This window comes from Pan troglodytes, chromosome 9 (genome assembly GCF_028858775.2).
Source record: "Pan troglodytes isolate AG18354 chromosome 9, NHGRI_mPanTro3-v2.0_pri, whole genome shotgun sequence".
NCBI lineage: Eukaryota > Metazoa > Chordata > Mammalia > Primates > Hominidae > Pan > Pan troglodytes.
The window spans coordinates 12,647,369-12,674,932 of record NC_072407.2 but is presented as its reverse complement, the minus strand read 5'-3'; the positions used below and the strand labels follow the sequence as shown (position 1 = coordinate 12,674,932).

The 27,564-nt window shown below is 39.8% G+C and overlaps 1 protein-coding gene across 23 annotated transcripts in view; it reads left to right on the top strand.

The window, feature by feature from the left end:
- STK33 (serine/threonine kinase 33) overlaps nucleotides 1-27,564 on the top strand; it is a 228,062-nt gene that overhangs the window by 62,607 nt on the left and 137,891 nt on the right. The window contains exon 2 of one of the 23 annotated variants that reach the window (XM_054662042.2): nucleotides 204-298. The exons of the other annotated variants lie outside the window; for them this stretch is intronic. The gene's annotated coding sequence lies outside the window, so the exon portion shown is untranslated. The remainder of the gene's footprint in view (nucleotides 1-203; nucleotides 299-27,564) is intronic. 23 annotated transcript variants of the gene reach the window in all.

Sequence of the window (27,564 nt, the reverse complement as noted above, 5' to 3'; positions counted from 1 at the left end):
GGTGGAAAAGTTTTATTTACTACCAGTCATCTTTCCTAATTGCTCTGTACACCACCATCTGGTAATTAGAATGGAGCCACAACTCTGTAGGAATGTTTTGGAAGACTGGCTTTTTGTTGTGAACTTCTGCCTTCCCTCCCTTTTACTTTTCATGCTTTCTCTTTCCTTTCTTAAATATTAATGGTGTTTTTTCTGTGTGCCAGGCTTTGTTCGTGCGGAACTGTAGTGGTGAGAAAAACTCCATGTCTGGGCACGCCTGGCTGATCTTCACCTCTTTCTTCTAGGACCTTCCTCTGGGGTTAGTTCTCTGGTGCCACCTTCAGTGCTCTCTGTGGCAGCTCTGCTGCTCACTTCTGGCTTTACTGGGTTTTGGTATTTAACTGTTGCTTACCCACACTGGAAATTTTCACCTGCAGTTTTTCTTCTGCCTAAGGTAACAAACATGTACACATGTTTTCTTGTGCCATTTTTCTTTTGCCTAGAACAACAGACTTTTTTTCTTTTAAGTAATAACGTAAATATGCAAATCTTGAAATGTAATTTCCGCTGTTGATATATTCTGGGCCACTATTTTGGAACTAACATCATGGGAAAAGGGTGTTAATGTGCAAAAATTACCTCAAAGTTTAGAGTTAGCATCTTTGAAAGATGTTTTGACAATAAGGACATTTTCAACTGATAAAATGTTGGTTTATAGCATTTGAAACATTATTCATATTCTTTCAAGAGCAGACATCAATCTCAGAAGTCTTGTGTACAAACATGACAGAATTGGTCTGTATTATACTCTGATAAAAATCACAAAATGGTTTTATTTTTCTACTTTTTTATGAGTGTGAAACATTTGCATATTATTACAATAACTTCCATAGCCTTTGGAGCAAAATCTGATATATTGTTAATGGTGCAGTTAAAAATGGGTGCATTACATTCATATTTTGTTGCAGTTATCCAACAGATTTTGAAAATAATCTTAAACCTTATATATTTTATAATCAGGGTTAGCAAACACACAGCATGCATGCTGCAAGTTACCCTTTCAATGTGTGTAGAAGACATCTCTAATCAATTGCAACATTGTTTCCTGCTGAGCTTGGGCAGTCTCACATCCTCTTCAACATAGTGATTTGGTTGTTGCTTAGTGCAGATAGCCTGTGCCATGAAAACTATTTGTCATATTAGTTTTGCACCTTAACCAATGGAGTGAATATGTCAGCAGAATATCCAAAAAGTCTGCTTAAGTTTGGAAAAGGGAAAATATAATGAGGTATAAATGAGGTAGAATAAGGTAGTGGTTTAGACAGGGCACGGTAAACTTTTTGGGCAAAGGGCCAGATGGCAAGTATTTTAGGTTCTGTGGGCCATATGGTCTCTGTCATACCTACTCAACCCTGCCATTGTAGTGCAAAAGCAAAGATAGACAATAAGTGAATGAATAAACCTGTATGTATTCCAATAAAACTTTATTTATAAAAGCAAGCGACAGGCCAGATTTGGCCACTGGGCCGTAGTTTGCTAACTCCTGGTTTAAATCAGTGCTACTCAAAGTGAATTGTGTGAATAAGTGGTGGTAACATCACATGTGTGCATGTTACAAATGTAGATCCCTGTTCTGTACTCTGAACTTACAGAATCAGTCTGGGATGGGGCCCAGGAATGTGTGTTTATTAGCTGGTGAGGTTATTCTGAGGCTCACTAAAATTGGAAAGGCCCTGGTTTAAATAATATTACACTTCTCTTCTTTAAAAGTTTCATGTACCCCAGCTGTGAAACTACCTGATGCATTTATTTTAATGGCTGATCTTTAATCACTTTTCTTATCTCTTCTGTGGCATTTGATCTATCCAAGTTTTTTACTTCTTGGGTCATGATTGGGAATTTACATTTTGCTAGAAAATTATTTCCTCTAGGCTTCATATTTGTTGCTGTGGCGGTTTTAAAACGTTTCTGCAAAATTTTTGACATTCCTATCAAGATGTGAGTTTATGCCTACTTTCCTTGGGTCTAGGCAGGCTTATGACTGCTTCAACCACTGGAAGATGGCAGAAGTGATGCTGACTTCCAAGGCTGGTTCAGAAAAGGCTATGCAGCTTTTTCCCAGTTCTCTGGGAGGCTCACTCTGGGGAACTCAACTGCCATGTAAGAAGTCTGGGTCTTCCATGCTGGAGAGCCCATATGTAAGCATCCCCATTGATAGGCCAAGCTAAGCTCCCAGCTCAGCTCCTGCCATCCGCCAGCATCTGTTGACAGCCGGTTGGCATCTTGGATAAATAGTGTAATTTGAGCTTTCACAGAGCTCCAACCCAGCTGTCATCTCAACGTAATCACATGACAAACCCAGCCTAGCTGAGCCCTGCCTGAATTCTTGACCTAAAGCATCTGCGAGCATAATAAAATAATTGTTTTAAACCACTAAGTTTTAGGGTAGTTGGTTATGCAGCATTTGTAAATAGCACACAAAATTGCAAGTACTATTGTCTTATAATTGCCTTAGTATCTTTCTTACCTGTACTTATGATTTTTTTATACTCCTAATCATTTATATATTTTTCTCTCAGTTTCCTTGAAGCAAAGTTGGGGGGGTATTTATTTTATTAATCATTTCAAAGATTAATTTTTAGAGTTCTTCATTTTACAATTTGAGATGTTTAAGTTTTATTAATTGAAGCTTTACCTTTATTCATTTTTTTCTTCCTACTTTCTATGTATTTAATTGTTCCTATCCTAGTTGCTAAAAGTGAGCACTAATTTTCTTTTTCATCTTTCTTGCCTCATAAAAAATGCTTTTGAGGCTGGGTGTGGTGGCTCGCACCTGTAATCCTAACACTTTGGGAGACTGAGGTGGGCGGATCATCTGAGGTCAGGAGCTCAAGACCAGCCTGGCCAACATGGCAAAACCCTGTCTCTACTAAAAATAGAAAAATTAGCTGGGCTTGGTGGCAGGCGCCTGTGGTTCCAGCAACTCAGAGAGGCTGAGGCACGAGAATCGCTTGAACCTGGGTGGCAGAGGTTGCAGTGAGCCGAGATTGCACCACTGCCCTCCAGCCTGGGCGACAGAGCAAGAGTCTGTCTCAAAAAAAAAAAAAAAAAAAAAAAAAAAAAGAATAAAAAAGAAATGCTTTTGAAGCTTGAAGCTATAAGGTTTCCTTTAAGTTTGGCTTTCACGGCATCCTGTTAAGTTTGCTATGAAACATTTTCCTCTTCCTTGTCTTCTGTTTGTAATTTCAGTTTTTATATTCTTTTTATCACAGCATTTTGAAAGTGTTTCTAAATTTCCAAATAATTTTTTCTTTTTTATTCTTGGTGGTGGTGGTGGTAGATTTTTTTTCCCCCTATTTTTCCAACATGTGTAATAAATACACATTTCTCCACTGGTACAAGAAAATAAAATTTCAACTATTTCCCCCACCAGGACCCTCTCTTCTTCCCTTACCGGTAAATTTCCTTTTATTTTAGAGTGCTTTTACTTCCTGTTTCCCCACCAGAGACGTTTAAATGCTCTTTTGTCTGCTATCTCCCCATGTCTGACCTTAATACTTAATACCTCCTTCCTTAATACCTAAGTGTAAAAAAAACCAGTGTGGTAATTTTTGCCTCAGACTATTATTTATTATTAGGTTTTTATTCCTTATTTTGCACCGATACTACACATTCTTATTCGATTTCAGGATACTGTGTGATGCTCTCCACATTCTCATCTTTGTAGATGCAAAGCCTCTCTTCCATCCTAAGGAGCAGGCAGGACTTCATACACCTTTTCCGCCCCCTCTCGCACCAGCTCATCTGGGCCAGGAAGACCAGCATGTTCATTTAAAAACATCCAGCTCTGTCTGGTTTTTGGGGGAGTATACTAGTTTTCTCTTGCTCATGTAACTAATTACCACAAACTTAGTGGCTTAAAACAATATGAATGTATTATCTTATTGTTTTGGAGGTCAGAAGTCTGAAATCAGTTTCACTGGGCCAAAATGAAGGTGTCAGCGTGCCTGTGTTCTTCCTTGGGGCTTTAGAAGAAAATCCATTGCCTTGCCTTTCTCAGCTTCTAGAAGCCACCTGCGATCCATGGCTTATGGTCCCTTTTTTTCATCTTTAACGAGTCTTTCTCATACTGTATCACTCTGAGACTCCTATTATAACATCTCCTACTATTACCTTTGCCCTTTTTTTCCCTCCTTATAGGGATCCTTGTGATTACTTAGGGCCCACCAGATAATCACATCAACAACAGCTTTTTGCCATGTAAGAAAACATATTCCCAGGTTCAGAGGATGAGCTTTTTGGATATTTAGGGGGAGGGAGCCATTATTATGTCTACCAGAGGGGCCCATAAATCTCTCAAGACCAGGCTTTTCCTAGGAACCTTGAATTCTGAATCTTGTCCTATGGCTCTTTGCCACTAGACCTCAGTATATCTTTTGACTTAGCAGAGAAAAATTTGTCTTACACTAGCTTTCTCTGTGACCCCATAAGAGCAGAGGTTCTACTCACACTCTCTAGGCCCTACCTGCCTCTGGCCCAGGAACTAAAAGAGTTAGTTTGTTTGGAGTTAGGAGAAGCATCAGCAATTATGTTTTCAGGCTGCCATGTTCCTAGAATCTTTGTCTCTACACTGTAAATATTATTGATGAATAGATGGCCTTTTATACTAAATAGTTTTAGACTGTAGCAGAGAAAACAGTTTAATGGTTAAGAACAAGACGGAATCAGACTGTTGGGAATCAAACCCTAGTTTCGTTGTTTACTACGTATGTGACCTTGGGCAAGCCATATAGCCATACTGACTTAGTTTTCTCATCTGAAAAATGGATAATGATGCTATTATAAAAAACAGGGATAATGATAACACTAATAATACTCACATAGTGGTATTGTAAAGATTAAATGATATTATAATTTATAGCAAGTGTTCAGTACACTACCTGGCACATATTATTTCCTTAAATAAACTAAAATAGGCTCATATGCAAACATTTTGGTTTGTCTTCCATGTGCCTTTTTTGGACTCACCTACTGGCACTGTATACTCCAGCCATACCACAGCATTCACCGTAAAAGCTTTGAGGTGAAAAGCGTGTGCACATGATACAAAGGGGTATGGCCACAGAAGGCCAAGAGGTCTTTTTCATAACTGTCGTGAATTGACTAATGTTCCAGGTTTTGGTCTTCAGTCTTAAAGGAATATAAATATTATCTTGTCTTTATCTCAGAATATTTGGGTTCAAGATTACTGATAGATATCATTGACCTAAGGGAAGAAACTGAGGCAAAATTAATATATTTGGGCCATGGTTGAAAACTGAAGCTCAGGAGCTATAGATTGAAGTTGCCCTGAATATATGCTCGGATTAGCAGCAGTTACCAGTGGGAAAACAAGAAGTTAGGGGGCAGTTCCTAAATTGTTTACCAATCATTTACATTGGTTCATTAAAATAACATAAGTTGTTGTTTGGCTATACATTGTTTTTTGTATCACAAATTCCAGGAATATGAGGATAATGGTGAAGGACAATTGTACAACTTATGGTAACTTTTTAGATACTTTATCAGCTAGTCTGCAAACTATAGGAAAGGAAAGAAAAAACAAAATGCCTTTAAACAATTACTTGCAGGCATGGGTACAGGGAACCTGAGGGAAATCTCATGCTCCTGACTCTCTGGGCTTGATACCTTTTGCATAACTCGCATTCCTCAGACTGCTCTGAGCCACTTTTCTTTCTCAATACTAACAAAGCTCGTGAGAAATCCATGTATAACACTACCCAATGCACATTATACTTACATGGACCTGACTAGTAGATTCTCTCCCTGTAGGTAAACATCATGAAAAAACACATTACAACTAGAAGGTTGTGTATGGAATATGAAATAAGAATGGGGATAATTTATATAATTCAAATATTTAATTAGGTAATCTATAGTTGCCTTTTGCATCTATTTCTATGATAGCACCATAGGGATTACCTTGTCAGAGGAAATGTAGTAGTGGAAGTGTCTTGGTAAATGGGCTGTTTCCTCTGGAAAATACTCATATAGTCATTGCTATTGTGGTTGCTTCTGTGATTTTACTGTTTCTTCTCTATGCCTCATGTCTATGGAAACTTCTTCTTAGATATAATAATTTTTCTGGTTATCTTGCTCTGGTCTAAGAGCCACCGTCTGTTTACTATGTATTTGTTTTGTATAAATAAACCCTCAGAAAAGCACAGTATTTTGTTTAATTCCAAGTTCTTGCCATGGGAGCAGCTTACTTGTGAACTATGCCTACTCATGTCTTCCACCCCAACCCTCTTTTCTTCCTGGGGAAATACCTTGGGACACTGTAAAAAAAAAAAAAAACCTCACTTCTTGTGAAACATAACAGGAAACAGAAAAATGTACAAAGCAAAAATGTACAGGTTTGTGATTTATCACAAAGTGAACACTCATGTAACCCATCACTCAGATCAATAATAGAACATTGTCAACATCCCAGAAGCCCTGCCTCAGGGCCCAGCCAGTTTGTATAGCTTTCTTTCCCTCTATCTTTTAAAATTTGGCTGGGCACAATTGCTCATGCCTGTAAGCCCAGCCCTTTGGGAGGTCAAGGTGGGCGGATCATTTGAGGTCAGGACTTCTAGACCAGCCTGGCCAACATGGTGAAAACCCGTCCATTCCTATGAAAAATACTATATATATATATATATATGTTAGCTGGGCATTGTGGCGGGCACCTGTAATCCCAGGCTGAGGCAGGAGAATTGCATGAACCTGGGAGGCGGAGTGAGCTGAGATTATGTCATTGCACACCAGCCTGGGCAACAAGAGTGAGACTCAATCTCAAAAAAAAAAAAAAAAAAAAGAGGAAATCTCTGTCTTTACTTTTACAATAATTACATGTTTTCTTTTTTCCATCTAAGTATGTGTCTCTAGTTTTACCTTTTTTTTTTTTTTAACATATAAACAGAATCCTACAGTATCTATATTTTTGTCTGGGTTTTTTTTTGCTCAGTATCATTTGTAATATTCATCAATGATGTCACATATAACTAGTTATTTTCTTTTTGTGTGTGTGTGTGTTTTTAGTGTATATACCTTACACATCTTGCATTAGATTTATACATAGGTATTTGATAATTTTGATAACTAGTTATTTTCAAACATGCAGAATAATAAACCATTGAATGAATATACCATCCTATTCATCCAGCTGTTGATGGCCATTTGGGTTGTCTCCAGGTTTTTATTGCTATGAATTATCCTGCTCTGAACATTCAGGTACATGTATTTTGGAGCACATCTGCAGACTTTTAAGTTGGGAACATACTTAAGAGAGAAATTTTTGAGTTATAAGATATGCGTATATTTAACTTTAATAGATAATAGATAATGCTAAATAGTCTTCCAAAGCAGTTGTACCAAATAACTTTCTTTTTTTTTTTTTTTTTTTGAGATCGAGTTTCCCTCTGTTGCCCAGGCTGGAGTACAGTGGTGCGATCTCGGCTCATTGTAACCTCTGCTTCCTGGGTTCAAGCGATTCTCCTGCCTCAGCCTCCCGAGTAGCTGGGATTACAGGCTTGACACCATGACCAGCTAATTTTTGTATTTTTAGAGACGGGGTTTTACCATGTTGGCCAGAATGGTCTCAATCTCTTGACTTCATGAACTTCCTCCCTCGGCCTCCCAAAGTAGTGGGATTATAGGCGTGAGCCACCATGCCTGGCCTAAATAACTTTCTTAAGTAGTAGTGTATGTGAGTTCTCTTTTTTCTGCTTCTTTGCCAACATTTGCTTTTGCTAGCCTTTATAACTTTAGTTGTGCGCGTGGGTGTGTAGTGGTATCCTATGGTGATTTTAACATGCTTTTCCCTGACTGTGAATGAGATTAGCACTTTTTATTATGTTTATTGGCATTTGGGTATCCTCTTTTGTGAAGGCCCCCTTGCAGTTTTTTATTTCTTCCAGTTTTCTGTTATGTTGCCTATCTTTTGAAATTAATTTGTAGGAAGTTTTTATACATTCTAAATATAAGCTCTTTATCATATGTTGCAAATGTCATTTCCCATTTTGGCTTTTCCTTTCACTCTCTTAATGGTATCTTTGATGAACAGAAATTCTTAAGGCTTTATCATCTTTGAATTTTATTTAAGAAATCTTTTTGTACCCCAGGGTCATAAAGCATCTTCTAGTGTTTTCTTTTGGAAGCTTTATTGTTTTGCCTTTCAGGTTTAGATTTATAATCCGCCTGAAATTAATATTAATGTATGGTGTAGAATAGAATTGGGTTTCCTTTCATATGAATATGTAATTTTCTCACCACCATTTATTCAAGAGGCCATAATTTTTTCACTGCTTTGCAATGTCATCTTTGTTTTAAATCAAGTGACTATATACATCAGTCTGTTTCTGTGTCACTGTTCTATATATTTCATCTGTTTGGCTGTTCTTAAACCAGTACTATATGTGCTAATACAGCTAAGTAAGTGCTGATAGCTGATTGAGAAAGTCCTCCCACTTTTTCTTCTTTAAGATTGTCTTTGGCTATCCTTGACAGTTTGCATTACCATATACATTTTGTAATTAGCTTGTTCAACACATATGCATATACACACCTATTGGAGTTTTGATTGGGATCTTATAGAATCCCTAGATCAGCTTAGGGGGAGCTTCATTTAAAAAATACTGAATCTTTCAATCTATGAACATAGTATGTCCTTCCATTTGTTTACATATGCTTTTATATTATTCAAAACGCTTTACAGTTTTCTGCTGAAAGTTCTTATCTTTTTGTTAGATTTATTCTTTCACATTAAAAAACCAGTTTTTTTAGGTATAATTGACATACCAACAGCTGTACATATTTAATATGTACAACTTAATAAATTTGGAGATAAGTGTACAGCTGTGAAACCATCACTGCAGTGTATGCTATAAACATATCTATCCCCTCAAAAAGTTTCCTCTTGGCGTCTTTATTATTACTATTATTATTATTTTTGTGATGCAAATATTTAACATAAGATCTACCATATTGGCAAATTTTTAAGTACAGTAAGTCCTTACTTAATGTCATTGATAGGTTCTTGGAAACTTTGACTTTAAGTGAAGTAAAACAAAACCAATTTTACCAAAATAGGTGAATTGATTAAGAGTGAAATGTGGCATATTTATGGTCTTATGGCATATTTCTGGTCACAAAAACATTATCAAACTTCTGAATAAAAACTCAAACCACTTCTAACCTTAAACATTGTGTTAAGATAGTTCATCGTGGTTTTGATTTGCATTTCCTGGATAATTAGTGATGTTGAGCACATTTTCATATATTGTAGGCTATTTGTATGTCTTCTTTTGATAAAAGCCTATTTAATTCCTTTGCCTGTTTAAAAATCAGATTATTTTATTTTTTCTACTGACTTGTTAGAGTTCCTTATATAATTTAGATGTTAATATTTTATCAAATATATGGTCTGCAAATATTTTTTCCCGTTTTTTATTTATTTATTTAATAGTATTTATTGATCGTTCTTGGGTGTTTCTTGGAGAGGGGGATTTGGCAGGGTCATAGGACAATAGTGGAGGGAAGGTCAGCAGATAAACATGTGAACAAGGGTCTCTGGTTTTCCTAGGCCTGCGGCCTTCCACCGTGTTTGTGTCCCTGGGTACTTGAGATTAGGGAGTGGTGATGACTCTTAACCAGCCTGCTGCCTTCAAGCATCTGTTTAACAAAGCACATCTTGCACCACCCTTAATCCATTTAACCCTGAGTGGACACAGCACATGTTTCAGAGAGCACTGGTTTAGGGGTAAGGTTATAGATTAACAGCATCCCAAGGCAGAAGAATTTTTCTTAGTACAGAACAAAATGGAGTCTCCCATGTCTACTTCTTTCCACACAGGCACAGTAACAATCTGATCTCTCTTTCTTTTCCCCACATTTCCCCCTTTTCTATTCGACAAAACTGCCATCGCCATCATGGCCTGTTCTCAATGAGCTGTTGGGTACACCTCCCAGACGGGGTGGTGGCCGGGCAGAGGGGCTCCTCACTTCCCAGACGGGGTGGCCAGGCAGAGGCGCCCCCCACCTCCCAGACGCGGCGGTGGCTGGGCGGAGGCCCCCCCCACCTCCCGGAAGGGGCGGCTGCTGGGTGGAGGGGCTCCTTGCTTCCCAGATGGGGCGGCCGCAGGGCGGAGGGGCTCCTCGCTTCCCAGATGGGGCGGCCGCAGGGCGGAGGGGCTCCTCGCTTCTCAGACGGGGCAGCTGCTGGGCGGAGGGGCTCCTCACCTCTCAGACGGGGCTGCCGGGCGGAGACGCTCCTCACCTCCCAGACGGGGTGGCGATCGGGCAGAGACGCTCCTCAGTTCCCAGATGGGGTCGCAGCCGGGCAGAGGCGCTCGCCACATCCCAGACAATGGGCACGGGGCAGAGACGCTCCTTACTTCCTAGATGGGATGGCAGCCGGGAAGAGGTGCTCCTCACTTCCCAGACTGGGCGGCCGGGCAGAGGGGCTCCTCACATCCCAGACGATGGGCGGCCAGGCAGAGACGCTCCTCACTTCCCATATGGGGTGGCGGCTGGGCAGAGGCTGCAATCTCGGCACTTTGGGAGGCCAAGGCAGGCAGCTGGGAGGTGGAGGTTGTAGCAAGCTGAGATCACGCCACTGCCCTCCAGCCTGGGCAACATTGAGCAGTGAGTGAGCGAGACTCCGTCTGCAATCCCGGCACCTCGGGAGGCTGAGGCTGGCAGATCACTCGCGGTCAGGAGCTGGAGATCAGCCCGGCCAACACCGCGAAACCCCGTCTCCACCAAAAAAATACGAAAGCCAGTCAGGCGTGGCGGCGCGCGCCTGCAATCCCAGGCACTCGGCAGGCTGAGGCAGGAGAATCAGGCAGGGAGGTTGCAGTGAGCCGAGATGGCGGCAGTACAGTCCAGCCTCCGCTCGGCATCAGAGGGAGACCGTGGAAAGGGGAGACGAGGGAGAGGGAGATGGTAGAAAGGAAAGAGGAAAGAGGGAGAGGGAGGGCTTTTTCCCGTTTTATAGATTGCCTTTTTTTCTTTTGCTGACTGCTTTCACTGTGGTGCAGAAGATTTTTAGTTTGATGTAATCTTGCTTTTCTATTTTTGCTTTTATTACCTGTGCTTTTGGTGTCATATCCAGTAAATCATGGCCAAAGACAATATCAAAAGATTTTCCTCCAGTTTTTCTTCCAGGAATGTTACACTTTCATTTCTTGAGTTTAAGTATTATGAGTTTTTGTGTGTGGTGTTAGATAAAGATCCAATTTCATTCTTTTTTTTTGGCCCCAGTGTGTGATGTTCCCCACCCTGTGTCCAAGTGTTCTCATTGTTCAGTTTCCACCTATGAGGGAGAACACGCAGTGTTTGGTTTTCTGTCCTTGCGATAGTTTGCTCAGAATGATGGTTTCTAGCTTCACCCATGTCCCTGCAAAGGACATGAACTCATCTTTTTTTATGGCTGCATAGTATTCCATGGTGTATATGTGTCACATTTTCTTAATCCAGTCAATCATTGATGGACATTTGGGTTGGTTCCAAGTCTTTGCTATTGTGGATAGTGCCGCAGTAAACATCCATGTGCATGTGTCTTTATAGCAGCATGATTTATAATCCTTTGGGTATATGCCCAGTAATGGGATGGCTGGGTCAAATGGTATTCCTAGTTCTAGATACTTGAGTAATTGCCACACTGTCTTCCACAATGGTTGAGCTAGTGTGCAGTCCCACCAACAGTGTAAAAGTGTTTTTTTTTTCTCCACATCCTCTCCAGTATCTGTTGTTTCCTGACTTTTTAATGATCACCATTCTAACTGGCATGAGATGGTATCTCATTGTGGTTTTGTTTTGCATTTCTCTGATGGCCAGTGGTGATGAGATTTTTTTCATGTGTCTATTGGCTGCATAAATGTCTTCTTTTGAGAAGTGTCTGTTCATGTCCTTCACCCACTTTTTGATGGGGTTGTTTGATTTTTTTTCTTGTAAATTTGTTTAAGTTCTTTGTAGATTCTGGATATTAGCCCTTTCAGATGGGTAGATTGTAAAAATTTTCTCCCATTCTGTAGGTTGCCTGTTCACTCTGAGGGTAGTTTCTTTTGCTGTGCAGAAGCTCTTTAGTTTAATTAGATCCCATTTGTCAATTTTGGCTTTTGTTGCCATTGCTTTTGGTGTCTTAGTCATGAAGTCTTTGCCCACACCTATATCCTCAATGGTATTGGCTAGGTTTTCTTCTAGGGTTTTTATGGTTTTAGGTCGAACATTTAAGTCTTTACTCCATCTTGGATTAATTTTTGTATAAGGTGTAAGGAAGGGATCCAGTTTCAGCTTTCTACATATGGCTGACCAGTTTTCCCAGCACCATTTATTAAATAGGGAATCCTTTCCCCATTGCTTGTTTGTGTAAGGTTTGTCAAAGATCAGATGGTTGTAGATGTGTGGTATTATTTCCAAGGGCTCTGTTCTGTTCCATTGGTCTATATCTCTGTTTTGGTACCAGTACCATGCTGTTTTGGTTACTGTAGCCTTGTATAGTTTGAAGTCAGGTAGTGTGATGCCTCCAGCTTTGTTCTTTTGGCTTAGGATTGTCTTGGCAATGCGGGCTCTTTTTTGGTTCCATATGAACTTTAAAGTAGTTTTTTCCAATTCTGTGAAGAAAGTCATTGGTAGCTTGATGGAGATGGCATTGAATAAATTATAAATTATAAATAATTTTTTTATTTATAAATAAATATAAATTATAAATTACCTTATAAATTATAAATTTAGATAAAGATCCAATTTCATTCATTATCCTTAGAAATCATTTCATTTATTATCGTTATAAATTACCTTGGGCAGTATGGCCATTTTCACAATATTGATTCTTCCTATCCATGAGCATGGAATGTTCTTCCATTTGTTTGTATCCTCTTTTATTTCATTGAGCAGTGTTTTGTAGTTCTCCTTGAAGAGGTCCTTCACATCCCTTGTAAGTTGGATTCCTAGGTTTTTTATTCTCTTTGAAGCAATTGTGAATGTGAGTTCACTCATGATTTGGCTGTCTGTCTGTTATTGGTATATAGGAATCCTTGTGATTTTTGCCCCTTGATTTTGTATCCTGAGACTTTGCTGAATTTGCATATCAGCTTAAGGAGATTTTGGGCCGAGATGATGGGGTTTTCTAAATATACAATCATGTCATCTGCAAACAGGGACAATTTGACTTCCTCTTTTCCTAATTGAATACCCTTTATTTCTTTCTCTTGCCTGATTGCCCTGGCCAGAACTTCCAACACTATGTTAAATAGGAGTGGTGAGAGAGGGCATCCCTGTCTTGTGCCAGTTTTCAAAGGGAATGCTTCCAGTTTTTGCCCATTCAGTATGATATTGGCTGTGGGTTTGTCATAAATAGCTCTTATTATTTTGAGATATGTCCCATCAATACCTAGTTTATTGACAGTTTTTAGCATGAAGGGCTGCTGAATTTTGTCAGAGGCCTTTTCTTCATCTTTTGAGATAATCATGTGGTTTTTGTCTTTGGTTCTGTTTATATGCTGGATTACATTTACTGATTTGCATATGTTGAACCAGCCTTGCATCCCAGGGATGAAGCTGACTTGATCATGGTGGATAAGCTTTTTGATGTGCTGCTGGATTCGGTTTGCCAGTATTTTATTGGGGATTTTAGCATCGATGTTCATCAGGGATATTGGTCTAAAATTCTCTTTTTTTGTTGTGTCTCTGCCAGGCTTTGGTATCAGGATGATGCTGGCCTCATAAAATGAGTTAGGGAGGATTTTCTCTTTTTCTATTGATTGAAATAGTTTCAGAAGGAATGGTACCAGCTCTTCTTTGTACCTCTGGTAGAATTTGGCTGTGAATCCGTCTGGTCCTGGACTTTTTTTGGTTGGTAGGCTATTAATTATTGCATCAATTTCAGAACCTGTTATTGGTCTATTCAGGGATTCAGCCTCTTTCTGGTTTAGTCTTGGGAGGGTGTATGTGTCCAGGAATTTATCCATTTCATCTAGATTTTCTAGTTTATTTGCGTAGAGGTGTTTATAGTATTCTCTGATGGTAGTTTGTATTTCTGTGGGATCGGTGGTGATATCCCCTTTATCATTTTTTATTGTGTCTATTTGATTCTTCTCTCTTTTCTTCTTTATTAGTCATGCTAGCAGTCTATCAATTTTGTTGATCATTTCAAAAATCCAGCTCCTGGATTCATTGATTTTTTGAAGGGTTTTTTGTGTCTCTATCTCCTTCAGTTCTGCTCTCATCTTAGTTATTTCTTGCCTTCTGCTAGCTTTTGAATGTGTTTGCTCTTGCTTCTCTAGTTCTTTTAATTGTGATGTTAGGGTGTCAATTTTAGATCCTTCCTGCTTTCTCTTGTGGGCATTTAGTGCTATAAATTTCCCTCTATACACTGCTTTAAATGTGTTCCAGAGATTCTGGTGTGTTGTGTCTTTGTTCTCATTGGTTTCAAAGAACATCTTTATTTCTGCCTTCATTTCGTTATGTACCCAGTAGTCATTTGGGAGCAGGTTGTTCAGTTTCCATGTAGTTGAGCAGTTTTGAGTGAGTTTCTTAATCCTGAGTTCTAGTTTGTTTGCACTGTGGTCTGAGAGATAGTTTGTTATAATTTCTGTTCTTTTACGTTTGCTGAGGAGTGCTTTACTTCCAACTATGTGGTCAATTTTGGAATAAGTGTGATGTGGTGCTGAGAAGAATGTATATTCCATTGATTTGGGGTGGAGAGTTCTGTAGATGTCTATTAGGTCTACTTGGTGCAGAGCTGAGTTCAATTCCTGGATATCCTTGTTAACTTTCTGTCTTGTTGATCTGACTAATGTTGACAGTGGGGTGTTAAAGTCTCCCATTATTATTGTGTGGGAGTCTGAGTCTCTTCATAGGTCTCTAAGGACTTGCTTTATGAATCTGGGTGCTCCTGTATTGGGTGCATATATATTTAGGAGAGTTAGCTCTTCTTTTTGAATTGATCTCTTTACCATTAAGTAATGGCCTTCTTTGTCTCTTTTGATCTTTGTTGGTTTAAAGTCTGTTTTATCAGAGACTAGGATTGCAACCCCTGCTTTGTTTTTGTTTTCCACTTGCTTGGTAGATCTTCCTCCATCCCTTTATTTTGAGACTATGTGTGTCTCTGCATGTGAGATGGGTGTCCTGAATACAGCACACTGATGGATCTTGACTCTTTATCCAATTTACCAGTCTGTGTCTTTTAGTTGGAGCATTTAGCCCATTTACATTTAAGGTTAATATTGTTATGTGTGAATTTGATCCTGTCATTATGATGTTAGCTGGTTATTTTGCTTGTTAGTTGATGCAGTTTCTTCCCTGCATTGATGGTCTTTACAATTTGGCATGTTTTTGCGGTGGCTGTTACCGGTTGTTCCTTTCCACGTTTAGTACTTCCTTCGGGAGCTCTTGTAAGGCAGGCCTGGTGGTGACAAAATCTCTCAGCATTTGCTTGTTTGTAAAGGATTTTATTTCTCCTTCACTTATGAAGCTTAGTTTGGCTGGATATGAAATTCTGCGTTGAAAATTCTTTTCTTTAAGAATGTTGAATAATGGCCCCCACTCTCTTCTGGCTTGTAGAGTTTCTGCCGAGAGATCCGCTGTTAGTCTGATGGGCTTCCCTTTCTGTGTAACCCTACCTTTCTCTCTGGCTGCCCTTAACATTTTTTCCTTCATTTCAACTTTGGTGAATCTGACAATTATGTGTCTTGGGGTTGCTCTTCTCAAGGAGTATCTTTATGGTGTTCTCTGTATTTCCTGAATTTGAATGTTGGCCTGCGTTGCTAGGTTGGGGAAGTTCTCCAGGATAATATCCTGCAGAGTGTTTTCCAACTTGGTTCCATTCTTCCCTTCACTTTCAGGTACACCAATCAATCATAGATTTGGTCTTTTCACCTAGTCCCATATTTCTTGGAGGCTTCATTCATTTCTTTTTACTCTTTTTTCTCTAAACTTCTCTTCTCGCTTCATTTCATTAATTTCATCTTCAATCACTGATACCCTTTCCTCCTCTTTATCAAATTGGCTACTGAAGCTTGTGCATGCGTCACGTAGTTCTCATGCCATGATTTTCAGCTCCATCAGGTCATTTAAGGACTTCTCTGCACTGTTTATTCTAGTTAGCCATTTGTCTAATCTTTTTTCAAGGTTTTTAGCTTCTTTGCAATGGGTTTGAACATCCTCCTTTAGTTCGGAGAAGTTTGTTATTACCGATCGTCTGAAGCCTTCTTCTCTCAACTTTTCAAAGTCATTCTCCGTCCAGCTTTGTTCCATTGCTGGCGAGGAGCTGCATTCCTTTGGAGGAGAAGAGGCGCTCTGATTTTTAGAATTTTCAGCTTTTCTGCTCTGGTTTCTCCCCATCTTTGTGTTTTTATCTACCTTTGGTCTTTGGTGATGGTGACGTACAAATGGGGTTTTGGTGTGGATGTCCTTTCTGTTTGTTAGTTTTCCTTCTAACAGTCAGGACCCTCAGCTGCAGGTATGTTGGATTTTGCTGGAGGCCTACTCTAGACCCTGTTTGCTTGGGTATCACCAGCGGAGGCTGCAGAACAGCAAATTTGCAGAATGGCAGATGTTGCTGCCTGACCCTTTCTCTGGAAGCTTTGTCTCAGAGGGGCACCCGGCTGTATGAGGTATCAGTTGGCCCCTACTGGGAGGTGTTTCCCAGTTAGGCTCCTCGGGGGTCAGAGACCCACTTGAGGAGGCAGTCTGTTCGTTCTTAGATCTCAAACTCCGTGCTGGGAGAACCACTACTGTCTTCAAAGCCATCAGACAGGGACGTTTAAGTCTGCAGAAGTTTCTGCTGCCTTTTTTTCAGCTATGCCCTGCCCCAGATGTGGAGTCTACAGAGGCAGGCAGGCCTCCTTGAGCTGTGGTGGGCTCCACCCAGTTTGAGTTTCCAGGGCGCTTTGTTTACCTACTCAAGCCTCAGCAATGGCGGACGCCCCTCCCCCAGCCTCGCTGCCACCTTGCAGTTCAATCTCAGACTGCTGTGCTAGCAGTGAGTGAGGCTTCGTGGGTGTGGGACCTGCTGAGCCAGGCATGGGATATAATCTCCTCGTATGCCATTTGCTAAGGTCATTCGGAAAAGTGCAGTATTAGGGTGGGAGTGCCCCGATTTTCCAGGTACCATCTGTCACGGCTTCCCTTTGCCAGGAAAGGGAATTCCCCCGCCCCTTGCGCTTCCTGGGTGAGGTGATGCCCCATCCTGCTCCGTGGGTTGCACCCTCTGTCTGACAAGCCCCAGTGAGATGAACCCAGTACTTCAGTTGGAAATGCAGAAATCACCCATCTTTTTTGTCGCTCATGCTGGGAGCTGCAGACTGGAGTTGTGCCTATTCGGCCATCTTGGAACCTGCCCCCAGTTTCATTCTTTTATATGTGGATATCCAGTTTTCCCAGTGCCATTTGTTGAAGAGACTGTTCTTTCTCCATTGTGTATTCTTAGCATCTTTGTTGAAGATCAGTTGACTATATATGCATGGGTTTATTTCTGGGATCTCTATTCTGTTCCGTTAGTCAATATGTTTATCTTTACGGCAGCATTATATTCTTGATTACTGTAGCTTTGTAATATATTTCCAAATCAGGAAGTGTGATGCTTCTGGCTTTGTTCTTTCTTAAGATTGCTTTAGCAATTTGTGGTCTTTTGTGGTTGCATGTGAATTTTAGGATTGCTTTCTTTTTGTAAAAAATGCTGTTGGGATATTGGTAAGGATTGCATTTAATCTGTAGATTGCTTTGGGCAGTGTGGGCATTTTAACAATATTAATTATTCCAATCCATGAACATAGGATGTCTTTCTTGTCCCAGATCTTATAAAGCTTTCAGTTTTACACCTTTGAGTGTGATGTTAACTATGGACTTTTCATATATGGTCTTTATTACGTTGGGATTGTTTTCTTATATTCCTGGTTTTTGAGAGTTTTTTTGTTTTTTATCATGAAAAAGTGTTGAATTTTATCCAAATGCTTCTCTGCATCTATTGAGACAAACATGTGCTTTTATTTTCAATTCTGTTAATATGGTGTATCACACTGATTGGTTTTCATGTGTTGAACTATCCTTGCATCCCAGAGATAAGTCTTACTTGGTCATGGTTTGTGATCCTTTTAATGTGCTGTTGAATTCAGTTTGCTAGTGTTTTGTTGAGAATTTTTACATCTGTATTCATCAGAGATGTTGTCATGTAGTTTTCCTTTTTCGTGGTATCTTTATCTGGCTTTGGTATCAGGCTAACGCAGCTCTTATAAAATGAATTTGGAATTCACCAGTGAAGCCTATAATCCTGGGCTTTTCATTGTTGGGAGGTTTTTGATTAATGATTCAATTGCCATACTAGTTATAGATCTGTTTAGACTTTCTGTTTCTTGAATTTATCTTGGTAGGTTCTATGTTTCTAAGAATTTTTCTGTTTCTTCTAGGTTATCCAGTTTGTTGGCGTATAATTGTTCATAGTAGTCTCTTATGATTCTTTTTATTTCTGTAGCATGAGCTGTAATATCTCTTCTTTCATTTCTGATTTTATTTGAGTATTCTCTTTTTTTCTTAGTATAGCTAAGAGTTTGTCAATTTTGTTTATTCCATATGTCTCTTGTATTCTTTTCAATATTTTGTATTTTCTCCTTGATTTAATCTGGATGCATTTTAATTGTTCATTTTTCTGACTTCTCTTGCAGTTCAGCTGAGTTTAATCTGCTATTATGACCGTCCTTTGAGTTTCTAATTTTTGCAATTGCATTTTTCAGGTCTTTAATGTCCTTTTGTTCATTTTTTATGTTTTCTTATTTATTATAATTTTCTTGTCTGTATTTCTTTGATAGTTAGAGTCTCTATCTGATAACTTTAATGTTTGGAGCCTCAATTGGTGAGTTTATATTCCTGGTTTTATTCATGTTTGCTTGTCTAGTCATGTGCCTGTTTTAAAAAAATTAAATTGTTTGCCAGACATTATATTTGAAAAATTGTTTGCAGAGATAATCTGAGGTCCAGGATGGTGTCATCAACATTCAGAGAAGGATTATGTTTGTTCCTGCTAGCGCCTGTGGGTATAACCAGTCCAGGATCATGTCAACTCAATTTTAGAGAATGAGATGATTTGATGCCTATTGCTATAGGTTGGAAGTCCTTCAGAGTTCTACCTCAATGTAATAAGGCTCCTGAGGTACTCAACCTTGGTGGACTTTAGACTATTTCTTATCCGCATGATCCCTGGAGGCTATCAGTAACATCCCACTCAGTCTATCTGTTGTTTCCTCAGGAATTGGCAAGCATCTCCAAATAGAATCTATAAATTAGTTTTAGTTTAATTTTTTACAGCTCAGATTTTTTCCCCCCATAGAGTGGTTTTATTCATGATGGCTAAGTTTCCAGGCTAACCCACAAAGGTTTAATCTGTTATTGTGTTAAAATGAAATAGAAAATTTGTAGAAAATGTGTTAATAATGATTATAGTCATTTATCAAAAAATAAAAGTTACCATAAATTTGGAAGCAACCTAAGTGTCCGTCAACACATGAATGGATAAAGAAAATGTGACACATATGGGAGGAGCCAAGATGGCCGAATAGAAACAGCTCTGGTCTACAGCTCCCAGCGTGAGCGACGCAGAAGACGGTGATTTCTGCATTTCCATCTGAGGTACCGGGTTCATCTCACTAGGGAGTGCCAGACAGTGGGCGCAGGCCAGTGGGTGCGCGCACCGTGCGCGAGCCGAAGCAGGGCGAGGCATTGCCTCACCTGGGAAGCGCAAGGGGTCAGGGAGTTCCCTTTCCGAGTCGAAGAAAGGGGTGACGGACGCACCTGGAAAATCGGGTCACTCCCACCCGAATATTGCGCTTTTCAGACCGGCTTAAAAAAACGGCGCACCACGAGGTTATATCCCGCACCTGGCTCGGAGGGTCCTACACCCACGGAGTCTCCCTGATTGCTAGCACAGCGGTCTGAGATCAAACTGCAAGGCGGCAGCGAGGCTGGGGGAGGGGCGCCCGCCATTGCCCAGGCTTGCTTAGGTAAACAAAGCAGCCGGGAAGCTCGAACTGGGTGGAGCCCACCACAGCTCAAGGAGGCCTGCCTGCCTCTGTAGGCTCCACCTCTGGGGGCAGGGCACAGACAAACAAAAAGACAGCAGTAACCTCTGCAGACTTAAATGTCCCTGTCTGACAGCTTTGAAGAGAGCAGTGGTTCTCCCAGCACGCAGCTGGAGATCTGAGAACGGGCAGACTGCCTCCTCAAGTGGGTCCCTCACCCCTGACCCCCGAGCAGCCTAACTGGGAGGCACCCCCCAGCAGGGGCACACTGACACCTCACACGGCAGGGTATTCCAACAGACCTGCAGCTGAGGGTCCTGTCTGTTAGAAGGAAAACTAACAAACAGAAAGGACATCCACACCGAAAACCCATCTGTACATCACCATCATCAAAGACCAAAAGTAGATAAAACCACAAAGATGGGGAAAAAACAGAACAGAAAAACAGGAAACTCTAAAATGCAGAGCGCCTCTCCTCCTCCAAAGGAACGCAGTTCCTCACCAGCAACGGAACAAAGCTGGATGGAGAATGATTTTGACGAGCTGAGAGAAGAAGGCTTCAGACGATCAAATTACTCTGAGCTACAGGAGGACATTCAAACCAAAGGCAAAGAAGTTGAAAACTTTGAAAAAAATTTAGAAGAATGTATAACTAGAATAACCAATACAGAGAAGTGCTTAAAGGAGCTGATGGAGCTGAAAACCAAGGCTTGAGAACTACGTGAAGAATGCAGACGCCTCAGGAGCCAATGCGATCAACTGGAAGAAAGGGTATCAGCAATGGAAGATGAAATGAATGAAATGAAGCGAGAAGGGAAGTCTAGAGAAAAAAGAATAAAAAGAAATGAGCAAAGCCTCCAAGAAATATGGGACTATGTGAAAAGACCAAATCTACGTCTGATTGGTGTACCTGAAAGTGATGCGGAGAATGGAACCAAGTTGGAAAACACTCTGCAGGATATTATCCAGGAGAACTTCCCCAATCTAGCAAGGCAGGCCAACGTTCAGATTCAGGAAATACAGAGAACGCCACAAAGATACTCCTCGAGAAGAGCAACTCCAAGACACAGAATTGTCAGATTCACCAAAGTTGAAATGAAGGAAAAAATGTTAAGGGCAGCCAGACAGAAAGGTCGGGTTACCCTCAAAGGGAAGCCCATCAGACTAACAGCGGATCTCTCGGCAGAAACCCTACAAGCCAGAAGAGAGTGGGGGCCAATATTCAACATTCTTAAAGAAAAGAATTTTCAACCCAGAATTTCATATCCAGCCAAACTAAGCTTCATAAGTGAAGGAGAAATAAAATACTTTACAGACAAGCAAATGCTGACCGATTTTGTCATCACCAGGCCTGCCCTAAAAGAGCTCCTGAAGGAAGCGCTAAACATGGAAAGGAACAACCGGTACCAGCCGCTGCAAAATCATGCCAAAATGTAAAGACCATCAAGACTAGGAAGAAACTGCATCAACTAACGAGCAAAATCACCAGCTAACATCATAATGACAGGATCAAATTCACACATAACAATATTAACTTTAAATGTAAATGGACTAAATTCTCCAGTTAAAAGACACAGACTGGCAAGTTGGATAAAGAGTCAAGACTCATCAGTGTGCTGTATTCAGGAAACCCATCTCACGTGCAGAGACACACATAGGCTCAAAATAAAAGGATGGAGGAAGATCTACCAAGCAAATGGAAAACAAAAAAAGGCAGGGGTTGCAATCCTAGTCTCTGATAAAACAGACTTTAAACCAACAAAGATCAAAAGAGACAAAGAAGGCCATTACATAATGGTAAAAGGATCAATTCAAAAAGAAGAGCTAACTATCTTAAATATTTATGCACCCAATACAGGAGCACCCAGATTCATAAAGCAAGTCCTGAGTGACCTACAAAGAGACTTAGACTCCCACACATTAATAATGGGAGACTTTAACACCCCACTGTCAACATTAGACAGATCAACGAGACAGAAAGTCAACAAGGATACCTAGGAATTGAACTCAGCTCTGCGCCAAGCGGACCTAATAGACATCTACAGAACTCTCCACCCCAAATCAACAGAATATACATTTTTTTCAGCACCACACCACACCTATTCCAAAATTGACCACATAGTTGGAAGTAAAGCTCTCCTCAGCAAATGTAAAAGAACAGAAATTATAACAAACTATCTCTCAGACCACAGTGCAATCAAACTAGAACTCAGGATTAAGAATCTCACTCAAAGCCGCTCAACTACATGGAAACTGAACAACCTGCTCCTGAATGACTACTGGGTACATAACGAAATGAAGGCAGAAATAAAGATGTTCTTTGAAACCAACGAGAACAAAGACACAACATACCAGAATCTCTGGGACGCATTCAAAGCAGTGTGTAGAGGGAAATTTATAGCACTAAATGCCCACAAGAGAAAGCAGGAAAGATCCAAAATTGACACCCTAACATCACAATTAAAAGAACTAGAAAAGCAAGAGCAAACACATTCAAAAGCTAGCAGAAGGCAAGAAATAACTAAGATGAGAGCAGAACTGAAGGAAATAGAGACACAAAAAACCCTTCAAAAAATCAGTGAATCCAGGAGCTGGTTTTTTGAAAGGATCAACAAAATTGATAGACCGCTAGCAAGACTAATAAAGAAAAAAAGAGAGAAGAATCAAATAGACACAATAAAAAATGATAAAGGGGATATCACCACCGATCCCACAGAAATACAAACTACCATCAGAGAATACTACAAACACCTCTACGCAAATAAACTAGAAAATCTAGAAGAAATGGATACATTCCTCGACACATACACTCTCCCAAGACTAAACCAGGAAGAAGTTGAATCTCTGAATAGACCAATAACAGGAGCTGAAATTGTGGCAATAATCAATAGTTTACCAACCAAAAAGAGTCCAGGACCAGATGGATTCACAGCCGAATTCTACCAGAGGTACAAGGAGGAACTGGTACCATTCCTTCTGAAACTATTCCAATCAATAGAAAAAGAGGGAATCCTCCCTAACTCTTCTTATGAGGCCAGCATCATTCTGATACCAAAGCCGGGCAGAGACACAACCAAAAAAGAGAATTTTAGACCAATATCCTTGATGAACAGTGATGCAAAAATCCTCAATAAAATACTGGCAAACCGAATCCAGCAGCACATCAAAAAGCTTATCCACCATGATCAAGTGGGCTTCATCCCTGGGATGCAAGGCTGGTTCAATATTCGCAAATCAATAAATGTAATCCAGCATATAAACAGAGCCAAAGACAAAAACCACATGATTATCTCAATAGATGCAGAAAAAGCCTTTGACAAAATTCAACAACCCTTCATGCTAAAAACTCTCAATAAATTAGGTATTGATGGGACGTATTTCAAAATAATAAGAGCTATCTATGACAAACCCACAGCCAATATCATACTGAATGGGCAAAAACTGGAAGCATTCCCTTTGAAAACTGGCACAAGACAGGGATGCCCTCTCTCACCGCTCCTATTCAACATAGTGTTGGAAGTTCTGGCCAGGGCAATCAGGCAGGAGAAGGAAATAAAGGGTGTTTAATTAGGAAAAGAGGAAGTCAAATTGTCCCTGTTTGCAGACGACATGATTGTTTATCTAGAAAACCCCATCGTCTCAGCCCAAAATCTCCTTAAGCTGATAAGCAACTTTAGCAAAGTCTCAGGATACAAAATCAATGTACAAAAATCACAAGCATTCCTATACACCAACAACAGACAAACAGAGAGCCAAATCATGAGTGAACTCCCATTCACAATTGCTTCAAAGAGAATAAAATACCTAGGAATCCAACTTACAAGGGATGTGAAGCACCTCTTCAAGGAGAACTACAAACCACTGCTCAAGGAAATAAAAGAGGATACAAACAAATGGAAGAACATTCCATGCTCATGGGTAGGAAGAATCAATATCGTGAAAATGGCCATACTGCCCAAGGTAATTTACAGATTCAATGCCATCCCCATCAAGCTACCAATGACTTTCTTCACAGAATTGGAAAAAACTACTTTAAAGTTCATATGGAACCAAAAGAGAGCCCGCATCGCCAAGTCAATCCTAAGCCAAAAGAACAAAGCTGGAGGCATCACACTACCTGACTTCAAACTATACTACAAGGCTACAGTAACCAAAACAGCATGGTACTGGTACCAAAACAGAAATATAGATCAATGGAACAGAACAGAGCCCTCAGAAATAACGCCGCTTAGCTACAACTATCTGATCTTTGACAAACCTGAGAAAAACAAGCGATGGGGAAAGGATTCCCTATTTAATAAATGGTGCTGGGAAAACTGGCTAGCCATATGTAGAAAGCTGAAACTGGATCCCTTCCTTACACCTTATACAAAAATCAATTCAAGATGGATTAAAGATTTAAACGTTAGACCTAAAACCATAAAAACCCTAGAAGAAAACCTAGGCATTACCATTCAGGACATAGGCGTGGGCAAGGACTTCATGTCCAAAACACCAAAAGCAATGGCAACAAAAGCCAAAATTGACAAATGGGATCTAATTAAACTAAAGAGCTTCTGCACAGCAAAAGAAACTACCATCAGAGTGAATAGGCAACCTACAACATGGGAGAAAATTTTCGCAACCTACTCATCTGACAAAGGGCTAATATCCAGAATCTACAGTGAACTCAATCAAATTTACAAGAAAAAAACAACCCCATCAAAAAGTGGGCGAAGGACATGAACAGACACTTCTCAAAAGAAGACATTTATGCAGCCAAAAAACACATGAAAAAATGCTCATCATCACTGGCCATCAGAGAAATGCAAATCAAAACCACTATGAGATATCATCTCACACCAGTTAGAATGGCAGTCATTAAAAAGTCAGGAAACAACAGGTGCTGGAGAGGATGTGGAGAAATAGGAACACTTTTACACTGTTGGTGGGACTGTAAACTAGTTCAACTATTGTGGAAGTCAGTGTGGTGATTCCTCAAGGATCTAGAACTAGAAATACCATTTGACCCAGCCTTCCCATTACTGGGTATATACCCAAAGGACTATAAATCATGCTGCTATAAAGACACAGGCACACGTATGTTTATTGCGGCATTATTCACAATAGCAAAGACTTGGAACCAACCCAAATGTCCAACAATGATAGACTGGATTAAGAAAATGTGGCACATATACACCATGGAATACTATGCAGCCATAAAAAATGATGAATTCATATCCTTTGTAGGGACATGGATGAAATTGGAAACCATCATTCTCAGTAAACTATCGCAAGAACAAAAAACCAAACACTGCATATTCTCACTCATAGGTGGGAATTGAACAATGAGATCACATGGACATAGGAAGGGGAATATCACACTCTGGGGACTGTGGTGGGGAGGGGGGAGGGGGGAGGGATAGCATTGGGAGATATACCTAATGCTAGATGACGAGTTAGTGGGTGCAGCGCACCAGCATGGCACATGTATACATATGTAACTAACCTGCACAGTGTGCACATGTACCCTAAAACTTAAAGTATAATTTAAAAAAAAAAAGAAAAAAAAAAAAAGAAAAAATATAAAAATGTTAATAGTAACTTTTGTTAGGTGTTGGAATTATGAGTGTCTTTCTTCTCTCTTTTACTAATAACTAGAATGAACAGATATTATTTTATAAACAGAATAAAAGGTTATTTTATTAAAAAAAAAGAAAATGTGACACATATATACAATGGAGTACTATTCAGCCATATAGAAGAATGAGAGCCTGTCATTTGCAACAACATAGTTAGAACCTGAAATCATTATGTTAAGTGAAATAAGCCAGGCACAGAAAGACAGACTTAGTATGTTCTCACTTATTTCTGGGAGCTAAAATACTAAGACAAGTAAACTCATGGAGATAGAGGGTAGAAGGATGGTTACCAGAGCTGGAAAGCGTAGTGGTGTGGGGTGGGGTGGGGAAGTGGGGGTGGTTAATTGGTACAAAAAATAGAATGAATAAGAACTCATATTTGATAACACTGCAGGGTGACAGTAGTCAATAATAATGTAATTGTACATTTAAAAATAACTAAAAGAGTATAATTGAATTGTTTATAACACAAAGGATAAATGTTTGAGGTGATGGATACCCCATTTATCCTGATGTGGTTATTACGCATTGCATGCCTGCATCAAAATATCTCATGTATCCCGTAAATATATACACCTACTATATACCCCCAAAAATTAAAAAAAAAGTTACCGTGATTGAAGTAATGTTTTAAAGTCTTGAGTACTTTTGATTTAAAAAAGCAGCCTCAATTTCAGGGGGATGAAAAAGTTGCAAGGATTGTGAGGGGATGGTTTGGATCTACGAGCAGTGTAGAGGTGGATAGCATGATTCTATATGGACTGTAATTTTTACAATCAGACATAGTTCTGTTTTTGGTTGATACAGTAATATCAGTAGCACTATAGACAAAATCAGTATTCATGAATAGTGCCTTGTTTACACTGCAAATGAAACATATAGAGAGGGAGAGCTTCTTGAGGTATGGGTCAGCATTTGAAAGCAAGGTGGTAGGAACGGGCTACACACAAGCATAAGGGATTCTATTAGGTGGAATTAGCAGTATTGTGATGATGAAAAAGAAGTGAGATGTTAGGTGGGCAGGGACAAAACCAGCAGGTTCTTGATTTGCTTGATGAGCAGAAGCAAGCTGTAGGGTGGTTAGCTCCACACGCTTTCCATGATGGCACAGGACTCCTTGCTTGCTTTAGTAAATAGTTTTGACTAAGTGGCAAAAAAGTGATGGTATACATTAGCAACTTATATGCATCATTATTCATAAGAGTGCTGCTTATAACCGAAGAATCAATTGTCATTTATAGAATGAAGGAATATATAAATAGGAATTTCATAATTTGTTTAATTTTTTCTCTATTTGGGCTACAATAGTAAGTCCTTGAGAAATCTAATGTGAAAAGCAACTCAGTGCTAAACCTAGGGGCGCTAAATATGCTAAATATAATGGGAAGTTATAAGGCACAATAGGAAGAAAGAAGAGCAGGGAACTAGGTAATTGTGTACCTGAGGAAGGCCAAGGTCAAAATTTGATCAGAGTGAAAGTAGTTTGTCACTCCCCTAGCAAAGTCATGCTGACTCTATGAGACGGGGAACAAGCTTGTGCAAGAAGAAATCTGAGTCAGCACAGTACAGGCGAGAACCTAAGAAGGACAGTACAGTAAGGTGAAAGAACTAGGCTTTTAGTATTTTATGTATTAGGCTTAAAAATAAAAAATATAAGCTTAAGAAGCTCATAAGAAATGAGCTTACAATAAAATTCTGAACATTTTGACCTCCTGCCTCCACAAACACTCTGCCTTAGGACCATAATAACTGTTACAGGAATGCTTTTCCTTCCAGCTTCTGCCAATTTTAAGTGAAATCCCTTTATGGACTCTTCATTTTTTACCTTGCTGGAGATCATCTCTCCCTTCTTTGAGCCAGTAGCACTTTGTATACTTCGTTTATCTGTGTCACATTTTATGTTAGATGGT